This window comes from Cupressus sempervirens, chromosome 1, assembly GCF_028749045.1.
Source record: "Cupressus sempervirens isolate cs-2001-9-10 chromosome 1, ASM2874904v1, whole genome shotgun sequence".
Classification (NCBI taxonomy): domain Eukaryota; kingdom Viridiplantae; phylum Streptophyta; class Pinopsida; order Cupressales; family Cupressaceae; genus Cupressus; species Cupressus sempervirens.
In genome coordinates this window covers 773,979,709-773,990,144 of record NC_143118.1, presented here as the reverse complement: position 1 = coordinate 773,990,144, position 10,436 = coordinate 773,979,709, and positions in this window count along the sequence as shown.

Below are 10,436 nucleotides of genomic sequence, written 5' to 3'. Positions count from 1 at the left end.
AGACCTTAGGTTGTATAGTCTCTCTAACAATGCCCATCTTCATAGTCCGATACTCAACGTTCCTCCAGACCATTTTTGTGCCCTTAGAGCCAAAAGATATAGTGGTTTTCTCCTTGCCATAATCCTCATTCCTTGCAATGGGAGTAGTCTTTTGACCCTTGCCAGAATCTTGATCAACATCTCTCTCAATTCCCCTTCTCCTCTTTAATAGACTTTCCACCTTCCTGTGAGCCTAAACCTTGCTAGTACCCTCCTCTCTCACAATAGTCTCCTCTTTCGTATCCATCCCCTCATCCTCTTCATTATAATCCTCAACTAAATAAACCTCTAACTTGAAACTTTTACTCGTTGAGCCTTTCCTAGTGTTTTTCTTCTTGTGCTTGCCCAAATCCTCAATTATCTTGGCCACCTCCTCATCGTCATTCGAGTGGGCCCCGCACTATCCTCCATATCAAAAGGGAGATACGAGCTTTTTGTGTCATCTAAGGACTCCACTGTGTGGGAAATAGATCTTCCACGGGTTTGAGCCTTGAAGTGCTCATAGATTAGTAACAATAGTTCCTCATGGAAAGCCGAGTTAGCATACAACTTCTTCTTGTAACCCATTATATTATTATTAACTAAGTAGAAGAGGTAGTAGGGTATGGAGAATTTTGTGCCATACCTAAAGTGGTTAAGGATGAAAAAGTGATGGGTACGGATTCTATCATACCTTGTATCCAACATAATGTAAGAAATAATCACCCTCAAGATGAACCTCCAGAGTTTTTTAATTGAATCTGGTTCATAGTACGCCCCCATCTTCACCAGATCTTTCATATCCTTGGCATCTTTAGTACAATCTTTTACTGCATTAAGGGAAACTTTCTTGTCCCTAAAGAATTTTATTCCTCGGTAGGGGAACTAGTGACCTCTGCTATGATGCCTTCATTAACCCAGAAATCAACCCTGTCAATATTAACTTTCCCATCTTTCCACAATGTGACCATAAGATCAGTAACCTTAGGGTTCTAACCATGCAATTTCTCAATGTACTTGGAAATGCCACCATCCCTTAGTTTCTCCCATACCTTTGACTACCTTTTCCATTTTACCGCCTCATCCTCCAGCTCTCTATGATGCCTTTTGCCCACCATCTTGTTGCTTAGAGTATAAATTTTCTACAACCTCCGATAATGAAGAACTAATTTCATATAAAACTCACTGAAATAAAGGTTGCATTTGTTCTTGGGAATGCAATAGTAATTAAGCTTATCAATCACCCATAAAGTGTGCCAAAAATCCTCCCAATTAAGATAACTTGTGTTTGGCCCATGCTTAGCTCTTAATAAAATTAATGTGATTTTGAGAACATTACCTTTCATTATTACTCTTAATATTTCCCGTCCTCCCCTAGATTCTCTCAATCTTTATTATGCTTTTTGGTCCCACCAGAATCCCATCACCATTAATCCACCTATATGATGTTTCCCTTTTAACTGCCTCGCTGGCCATCTAGTTAGCAATCGAGTTGGCCTCTCTATAATCATGTGACACATGGACCCTGTCGAAAGTGAGTAGGATTTTTTTGGTTTCTTCCACCAAATTCTTGATTGACCAAGATAGAGGATGCTCACCTTTTAGGCATTTTATGATGTTATTCAAGTCTACCTAAAGCTAAAGGCATTTAACACCAATATCCTTAGCTAGCATAGTAGTTTGAAGGGCAACACACATCTCAACAAAGTGGTTGGTTTGGTACCCTAGAGGGAAGGTAACTACCACTATGCCATAAATGTAGTAATTATGAATCACTCCACCACTGCCAGCTTGCCTTGGGTTTCCTTTAGCCACCCCATCAAAATTTTCTTTGTGCCAACCCATAGGGGGCAATGTCCATTGACATTCCTCCCTTCTTTTCTATGTGACATTACTACACTTGGTGTCTCCTGCAAATGGGTTAGAACTTTTGCAAAAAATGTAGTTTTCCAAGAGGGCACTAAGAAGTTTACCTGACACAATCTTGGCAAGGAGGCTAGCTTCCCTGAATATTTGATTATTGTGTTCTTTCCATATTCCCCAACCAAATTGAAATAGAGCCCATTTTTTGATAGCTTGAAGACCAAAGCCCTTCCACGAGTCATCCCATTGCTTAATGAATTCATTAATCATAGTAGGGGCACATGGTCCAACCAAAAAACATGGTTGAAAAAATACCAAACCTCTCTCATGAAAGAGTAATGAATAAACAAGTGATCCATAGTCTTGACCTAATTTTTGCAAAGGATGAATCTATTAGGAATGTAGAGACCCCTTTTGATGATATTTTCAATAGTAAGCACCCTATTCTAGAGGAAAAGACAAAGAAAATATTCATTTTAAGAATAAGGCTAGGGTACCAAGTCTTAGCCCATATTTGTTTGGAATCATGTTTCAACTGAGCTTGGTAGCTTGAGGCCACCAAGTAAATGCCAAAAGAAGTGTTCTCCCACACTAATTGGTCCTGATCCTCATTCAAAATCATAGTGTGAAGGATAGTCATCAAAGGTTTGAGCTCCTCAAAGATTAAGGAAAGGTCTCTCCATTCTTTGGCTAATTTGTAGTCATTGACTTTGCTGCCAAACCTTTGAATGCAAGTATTAGCCCATCTATCAAAAGTAGGAAGATTGAGGAGAGGCCCCTAGATTAGTCAATTATCTTGCTAGAATATTATCTTTTTACCCTTGCCCACTCTCCATTTTTCCTTTTTTTTGGTCGCTTCTCTAGCTTTGAGCATACTATTCTAGATGTAAGAACCCTTAGGATTGGTGTCTTTATTAAACAATTGTCTAATGGAAGGTCTCCCAATGTATTTATCTTCCATGATATCATGCAAATCCCCCTTGCTAAAAAAGATTCTCCAAATCTATTTGGCTTGAAGGGCTTTATTGAAAGGTCTCAGTCTTCTAATTCCCAAGCCTCTTAAGTGTTTGGGGAGGCACACATTGTCCTAGGCAATAAGATAAAATCTCTTGTGTTCCTTTGAACTAGACCAGAGAAAATTCCTTTGGATGTTCTCCAATATGTCAACATATTTATAGGGAATCCCAAAAAGAATCATCACATAAGTAGGAAGGTTCTGAAGGGTGGATTTAACCAATTGAATTTTTCTAGCTTGGCTAAGGGTTATACCCTTCCAGTCAACCAATTTCTTATTAAACCTATCAATAAGACTAATCTAGAAAGAATTAGGGGGTTTGAGGCCCATAGGGAGACATAGATAGGTCGAGGGAAGGCTACCTATGCCACATCCTAGAATATTAGCTATCTTCCTCTGTCTCATATTGATGAAGAAGATAGAGCTCTTATCCTAATTGATAAGTTGTCCCAAACCTATGGTGTACAAGCTCAATATCTTTTTGACCAGCCTAGCTTCCCAAACTGAGGCTTCCACCGCACCCCCCCCCCCCCCCCCCCAAGATTGTTTCATCCACAAATTGTTGGTGAGAGAACACTAGGGTGCTTGAAGAAGGTCTAATACTTTTCAAAGCCCCAGATATCTTGTTGGAAAAAATCATCCTTCCCAAGCACTCAGCTAGAATGATGAAGAGAATGGGTGAAAGGGTGTCACCTTGTCTTAACTCCCTTGAGGGTTTGAAGAATACAGAAGGAGAAATATTGGAAAAAAAAACCAAAGAGGAAGTCAAGATCAGTTGGTTGATAAGCTTGTGAACCTTTGAATCAAACCCAAAGGCTCTAAGGACCTTTAAGAGAAAAGACCAGTCCACCCAATCATAAGCTTGGATAGGTCAAGATTTAGGAGAAAGCCTTCTCTCTTTCCTTCTTCCAAGGAGTGGATGACTTCATGGACAATCATAATAGAATCTAGGATTTTTTTCCCTGAAACAAAACTAGACTACTCTAGAGAAATATTCAAAGGGAGGATCTTGATTATCTTATTGGCTAGGACTTTAGAAATGATCTTATAGAAAGAACTACAGAGGTTGATGGGTCTAAAATGATCCATAGAGTCCACCCCTAACATCTTAGGGATAAGCACTTAAAAAGGTAGCATTCACCTCCTTGAGAAAACTTTTAGCTCCAAAAAGCTCTTGAGCCACTTTGATAACATTCCGATGGACCACTTCCTAGAACAAGTGAAAGAAGAAACTAGTGAAACCATCTAGGCTGGAGACTTGTCTGCACATAGAGAGAAAACAACTAGCTCAATTTCCAAAGGGGAAGGAATAGCCTCTATCATGGAGTTATGATCTGGCTGGATTAAAATTGGAATGTTGTCTATAATATCTTGGTAGTCCTCATCCTCAAGATAAAGGTCTCTAGTCAGAAGATTGAAGAAGAAATAGATGGCCTTTGCCACAATATCTTTTTCATCCTCCAAAACAAAATTCCTCTTCTTGATGCTACGAATTCTATTACAACCTTTGTGCTTCAGAGTGGAGATATGGAAGAATTTAGTGTTCTGGTCCCCCTCTCTTAGCCAGACAACTCTTGATCTCTGTCTCTAGAATGCTTCCTATTTCCCAATAATATTGTGAAGATCAGTAAGTTATTTTTTCCTCCTCTAGCCTCTCCTTGTTATATCCCTCCTTCTGAATAACACCTTAAATAATATTGAGGTCCTCTAAAATCTATGCTTTCGATTGGAATATGTTACCAAAATCTAACTTTTTCCACTTCTTGATATTGAGTTTGACATTTTTCAACTTCTTGGCCACCTTGAACATGGTAGTGCCCTTTATGTGAATTTTCCACCACTCTAAAATAAAAAGTGAGATATCTAGGTGGGAAGTCAACATTCTTTTGAATCTAAATGGGAAGTTACATTTAAAAGTAATGGGGTCCAAAGTGAGAGGAATAAGAGAGTGATTCGAACTAGTTTGAGCCATTAGAGACAAATTACAATAGTAGGAATTCATCCAGTCTAAAGATATGAGAACCCTATCCAATCACACTTGGATGCAATCCCTGCCCATTCTTCTATTAGACTAGGTAAAGAAGCCTCCTTGAAGCTCCATATCCATCAACACCAGATCATTGATGAAGTCAAAAAGGTCCTACCTACTCTCCAGATCCAGAGCCAGCCCCCCCAATTTCTCATCATCCCTTAAGGGTATATTAAAGTCCCCCATAATGATACAATTGCCCGCCTAGAATCTAGATAAAATATTTCTAATCTTAACCCAATAGTTCCTCTTACCATTCTTAGAATTAGGAGCATAGACATTCAAAAGATACTAGTGCTCATTGTTTTTGATATTAAGAACTTGAATGAGTAGAATACTACCTTCACCATATAGGACTTGAGACTTGGAAATGTTGGAGTTGCAGAGGGTAGGTAGACCCCTCAAAGCCTCATCAAAGTTCATAGAAAACCTCTCCATACTGCTACTAAAAGAGATTCTCTCCACACTCTCCTTTTTCATTTTGGTTTATTGAAATTACTACAAATTCGTTATAGTTACACAATTATGGACTGAAGTCCAATGAATTTTAGAAATCTGATGACACTTATAACAAATAGAATCTTTTAGCTGGGATGACCATACTAGCGAATAGTTTAGTATTTAAAATGCTCCCATCCCTTGCTATGAGCTAGGATCATAGCCACCTTACTATCTTGAAGATAAAAAATGTAACTTTAAACATAAGCCAATAGAATAGTTAGTAATAACATGTAAATAGTTTCATGAGTTGATATATAAGAATTGTAATGACCTGGATAGGTCCTGAGAAAACTCTACCCACCCTACTTAGGCTTATTAATACTTTGACCTGCCACTTTATAACCAAAGCCATATTCCTTATTAAACATCAAATATCTTGTCATACTCTATATTATGTGTCATCGATAGTATGCATCAAATTATTAGAGGAAGGGCCATCCCCAAATTAAGGAAATATTACTCTTCTTTGTCCTATCCTACCCTTAACAAACTTTTATTAAATCCATTCTTGCTTTCAAAACCAATGCTTAGTTCTCTACGAAGTTCCTAAATATCCTTCTAACGTACTTAGGATCCACTACTCTCTAGGGAAGAAAGAAAAACCCACAATTTGTGATAAAGAACATAGATTACTAATCTTAATCCCAAAAAGCATCATATAGATAGATTAAAATCTCAAACTAAAATTTGATATAATTTTAATTGATTAAAGAGATCCGAGCCGAGCATGCTATAATGAGAACTAATTCGAGTGAGAAGACAATGATGTATACTTACTCTATGAATTTCTTCAGTTTATTACCCATAATATTTTCTCATGAAACTTAATCAACTTAAATATTCTAAACTTGAGGTGGAAAGATTATATGTCAATGAATTGAGATGATATAAGATGACATCATAACTAATCAACAAGTTAAAGAACTATTAATGTTACTATAATTAATTAAAAGAAGACACTTAACCTTGTTGAGAGTATTAGTGATGGTAAGAAATCTAAAAATGACAGCTTCATTCACCATTAAAAATCTAATCATTCAAAGACATGCATCCTTCAAAATCATGCTAACTAACAAACACTATCCTTCTACTATCCATAAAAAATATATCTTAAAAGATTTGAGAGAGCCATAGATCATAATAGACTAGTCGATATTAGAGAAAACTTTATATTAATATTATCTTAATAAGTATTGATTGAAGATTACCTATATGGAAAGGACATTATGGAGTAGAAAACAACTATACTAACCAACGTCTGGATACTGTGCCATAGAAGGAAAACTACATAGGAATGATAAAAACAAAATCCCAATGAAGGGCTAGGGAAGGAAAACTAAAATTACAGACACTAAAGAACAAGACAAGAACCAGCTATTACACCCAACCAAGGATAGAGGCACAACAAAAAAAAAAACCCAGACAACATATCAGGGGTAGAGCATACACGAGCAACAACCAAAAACTAGAGAGGACATACATGGAGCCTTTCACACCCTACTTCTTCCCAAAAACCATGGTCACCTCAATAATGTCATTAGGGTTTTCCATCTAAAAATGGGAGGGAGGGACTCAAAAGAGAACTTTTCCCTACTTGATTTATCAATATTGGGTGTGCGGAAGTCCAGAGCATCCAAGTTTCCCAATTCCACCCTTGGGTGGATTTAGGCATTAAATAGACTAAGGTAGCTTCTGAGCCATTCCTTTCCATTATCAACCATTATCCCTCTTTATCTAAGGAGGAAATGAATGCTTGATTCCATTTTGGCCAAGCCTAATTGAAGGCAATAAGATCCTGAATCACCAATGCAGGCTGCCTAGGTACAATTGCCAACTCAAAGCTCCCCAATGGACAATCCATATATAATTTAGGAGGGGGGAATTTGAGCTTTTCATCTAAGCTAACGATAGCTTCTACTAGGCTATGACACCAAATAGGATAAAAAATGTTCAAATAGATTCTCACCATATCCCATTTGTCAATCCTAGCTTTAGCCATGCACCCAATAAAAGTACTTATGATGTCATTGTTCATCCTCTAGGTGAAGTCATTCTAATGCCTTGCCCGGAGATCCTTGGAACAAGGATTCAATACAAGCCAAGATTTTATTTTTACAAGTATGAATGCACATGACAACATCATATAGGGATCACAACAATCACAACAGAAGACTTCACCATAATCTCGACAACCAATGAATCTATGACTGCCACTACCAAACTGACACACACAAATAAAGCCAACAATGACAATGCACATGATGAGGGCTCAAGGAATGAACACTCATCAACAAAACACCAAGTTGGGGTAGAATGCAAAAAATTGAAATCTGGCTAAACTTGAAATCCTAAAGCCTTGAAAATTGGCTAAGTCTAGATTTTTGAAGCCCTGAAATTTCCTAGAATCCTTAACTTGTCTCCGAGAGGTCTGAAACCTATCTCAAAAGATTCGTCGCATATATTAAAATATATCTTAAGTATATATGTCAACTTATACTTAAACGATATATTTTAAATCCCAAAGAACGAACTACGAAAAAGACACAAATGAAAATCAAATTGCGCTGCCAAGGGATTGAAGAACACTTAAGAGGGTACCTCGAACCATCCCTAAAAAGTTCAGAATGGATCGAGAAGTGCCTGCTGCCCACCTGCGTAGGTTTCATAAAATCTGTGTGACACTATATCAACACTGTGCAATACTTTACCAATTTCGTGCGATATTTCTCTAGAAGGAGGGCGACACAATTAGGGGTTGGGTGATACTTCTCCAAAGGGCGTGCGATACTGGAAGTGTATTGTATGACATTTCTTCTAAGGGTGTGCGATACTTTAAAGTATCGCATGACATTCCTCGAATGGGCGTGCAACACTATATTGTATCATACCATGTTGACACATGGTCACCCAAGGAAAGAAAGAAAAATCTAAGGACAAACAACAAGCTAAAACAAAGAAAAAAAACCTCCACACTGGGGAGTACCGAATCCACATAGATCGAGGAGCGAACACTCAAGTGAATAGTCAACAAGATGCCAAGATCAAGAAGGAGATACATCTATCCATCTAAAACTATAGAAAAAAGGAACATACTGAAAGAAACATCACAGTGAACATAAGAAACATCACAATGAATTGAACAAACAAACTAAGTACGCGGTTCCTCCCAATCGTCAATAGCATCATAAGACCATCGTGGGTCCTAGCCATCCCCCACACATAACATCCAAAGTCACCGACCAAATCATCAGTATTGTTGTAATAGGGACATCACTACTAAAACATGCAACAATATAAGCATAAGGAAATCTAATTTGCTAGTAGAAAAGCATAAGATAATCCTATAGTAGATAACATCACCTATCACATGCTAAACATCAATAAGCAATAGATATGCTACTACAGTAATTCACATCATCTAATCATATGCTAAACATCATAATATGGGAATGCATCAAGTAAACTAACATCATCTAAACATGATATCCAAGCATTCCAATGAAAGCATAAATCATAGGAAATCATACTTTGGAACTCGAAGTACCAAGTGAAAACATCCAACAATGATCGCACTAGGACAAGATCATCTTTGTACACCAGTCCCTAGCAGTGGTGAAGGTAACTACACCTCCCAACCACATGGAACCCATAGGTCCACACCCACTGTGCTGATGGAGAAAAAGATCCAACCACAAACACACAAAAACAACATCCATGGCTAAACTCACACCAGACAATATGATGGCTGTAACCAAGAACCTAAGACAATGCAAGGAGTACAGGTCTTGGTCAGACACTCAAAAGGCTACTAAGTAGGGGCTGACATCATGAAGAGTCACTTGGCATCGAAAAGCCCAAGTTCAGATCATGTGTTTCAACTCCTCAATGGAGGGCCCCACACACACATTTTATTATCTTAAGTTTTATTACCAGTCACACATTTTCGTTAATTATCACTTATTTAAAACTTCCTCTACCAACCCTATGGGACTAAGGTCACCAAGCTGCAAGATAGAAGCCCCCTCCATATGCTACCCTACCCTACCCATGCTCATCCTATGATAAGTGCCCCTGGGCATGCATACTCCCATCCCAACCCCAATGATCATAACTTTCAGAAGTACCATCGAAGATCAGGCCTCGCAAGTCACCCGAAAAATGTATGCGCACGTACTCATGTATGGTGCACCACCATCATGAAGATCAAAACACAAGGACAAGAATGAGAACATAATGCAAAGAAAACACCCAACTGAAAGCAACACAGGAAGGGTGGATTCTACACGAATCCCAAAGCCAATAAAACCATACATCATGAAATCACTCAACCGGCCTCAATCTGAGAGTATGGATTCTACACGAATCCCAATGATGCAACAAAATTGAACATCATGAATTTACTCAAACAGCCTCAATTCGAGAGTATGGATTCTACACGAATCCTAGCACTCATGAAACAAAAGCAAAGGTCTAAAAGAAACAATAACACCAAGAATGAAAAACACTCAACTGAACACAAAGTTGGGAGTATAGATGCGACACGCATCCCATGCAACAAAAAGTGTAATAGTGGTTTGATTGATATCCAAATGGATCATCCACATCCATGACCCACATTGTGGCCAGAAAACTCGAAAAAATAGGGTGGGACACAAAATGAGGTAAAAACCTCAAATTTTAGAAAAATTCCAAAATTAAAACCCATTTGGCCTTTGTGTTCAAAAACCTCAAAAATCCAAAAGTAAAAGGAATCAAACACCGTATGCAAAAATGGCTAGCATAATGGCCCAAAAACACAAACCCTCATCTCGAAAAATATGGAAATGTTCGTATCCACCCAATCGGGTAGAACTAACATAGAAAAACGAAGAAGAACACTAGTTCTCAGCCTCCAAACAAATGACTACCAAAAACAGAAGCAAAAAAGGAGCAAAAACAATAAAACAAGAAAGACCTACCTCACAGCCAAAAGGGAAAAATGGGAATCTAAACCATAAAATAAATATCTTG